Source organism: Elephantulus edwardii, unplaced genomic scaffold (assembly GCF_000299155.1).
Source record: "Elephantulus edwardii isolate Elephantulus edwardi_28Jun2011 unplaced genomic scaffold, EleEdw1.0 scaffold00051, whole genome shotgun sequence".
NCBI lineage: Eukaryota > Metazoa > Chordata > Mammalia > Macroscelidea > Macroscelididae > Elephantulus > Elephantulus edwardii.
The window spans coordinates 8368036-8370004 of record NW_006399801.1 but is presented as its reverse complement, the minus strand read 5'-3'; positions in this window follow the sequence as shown (position 1 = coordinate 8370004).

Genomic DNA, 1969 nt, shown 5'->3' with positions numbered 1-1969 from the left:
TATATATATATATTACATCTTTTCTTAAAAAAGTATTTGTGTACTGTCGAATTATATTCAACTGGCACAGGAGATTGCCCCTCCCTCTCCAGCAGAACATCTGGTGGATTTGAATCGTGCACCTTTGTAATTGCAGCGCAGCTTCATGCCACTAGGCCACCAGAGCTCCTAAAAATATACTGTTGTTGTTATGTGCCGTCGAGTCATTTGCGACTCATAGCGACCCTATGCACAACAGCCCTAAGCCCTGCTCTATCCTGTGCCAACCGCACAGCCTCTGACACACACATCCCGATTACCCCAGTCACCGAATCAATCCATCTCATAGAAGGTCTTCCCCTCCTGTGCTGTCCCTCCACCCTCCCAAGCATGATGTCCCTAGTACATCTTAATCTTGTGGGCCCATAAACTTTGTAGTGAGTGTATAGTCCCTGAAATCAGCTTGTGTAGGTTTGAATGTCAGCTTTGGAAAATACTAGCTTGGCCAAGTACTTTGTGCCTTTGCTTTGTTATTTATACAATGGAAATAATGATGGTAACTGTTAATGTTGTAGCAGCTAACCAGCTCTGCATCACCTCTGTGGTTTCTAAACTGTTTTATTCATCACCCCTTGGTAGAATTAAGCATGTTTCCCTCTTATGTATAAGCTTATATGTTCCATTTGTATACTTGTGAATGAACAGATAAGTGTATTTTATAATACAAAAAATGGAGATTTTTTTAAGCAGGATAAAAGCAAAATTAGCATTTATTCTGATACTGTAAGTTCTAATATTTTTGTCTCATTCTCCAGTGGATCAATTTCTGCACCCAATTTAGAATATAACTATTCTAATTCCATTCCCCCCCCCAAAAGGAGTAGTGCCATGTGTCCAGCCCAGGAATCAAAAGACTACTACACAGAGGGCAGTGTGTTGGGAGAAGTCAAGCTTGTCATGGTTGACCATAGCAAGAAATGGGAACTGACTCTGAGGGAGCAGAGATTTGGGGACATACAGAGCTTCAGGGGGCATTTGTGAGAGGATAGCCCATGTGTGTTGGCATGACATAACTCTAGCCACTGGAAGATCACTATGTGCCAGACATGGCATGTGAATTCCTTAGGTGGAAGAGACAAGGTCTCCACATTCTACAAAGGCAATCAAAATACTGCTCAGAGAGAGGCAGAGCCAGAAACGGAAACATGGCACTGTCTTGCTCTAAAACCCTACAATCTCAGCCCTAGTACTGAAACTGAAAACCCCACAGAAATCTGCTGTTTGTCAATGCTTAAAGGAGACCGTTTCTGAGACTACCCTACCCAAATAAAACTTCCTGTGAAACCAAAACAAATGAGCCGAGAAAAGTCATTCTTAGCACTCACTCAGTACAGAAATAAGATGGGAGACTTAAGAGAGCAAAAAGTCATTACAAAGACAGAGGAGAAAGAAAAGACCAAAATAGATGTCAGAAGAGACTCTGAAACATGCACTATCACATCTAGAGGAACAAGGAAAAAAAGGGCGGGGAACCCCAAAATGTCAAAAGAAAAATGCTGACGTGAAACAGTTGAACAGAAGACTTTAAAAAGCAGCTCAAGAAGATAAAGCAGGACTCTGTGGCACATTGGATAGTGTATTGAACTTCTAGCATCACTTGAAAGAAGACAAAGCAAAGTATTAGAACAAAATGTGTAAAGACCTGGAGTTAGAAAACCAGAAGGGAAGAACACACACTGCAAGTCTCGAGCTGAGAGAACTCAAGAGCAAATTTGAGTTGCAATACTGATGGACTCCATGAGCAAACTATTGGATGTTTGAATAAGCAGGAAACACCAAAAGATGATGGGAGGAATACACAAAGTTACTACACAAAGAAGAATAGGTCGAACATGAAGTTGTGTATGATTAAGAACCAAAAATAATAAAGAAGCTTGGCTGCACTGAAGCATTGGTAAAAAACTAAGTTCAAAAGACTGAAAGAATATAT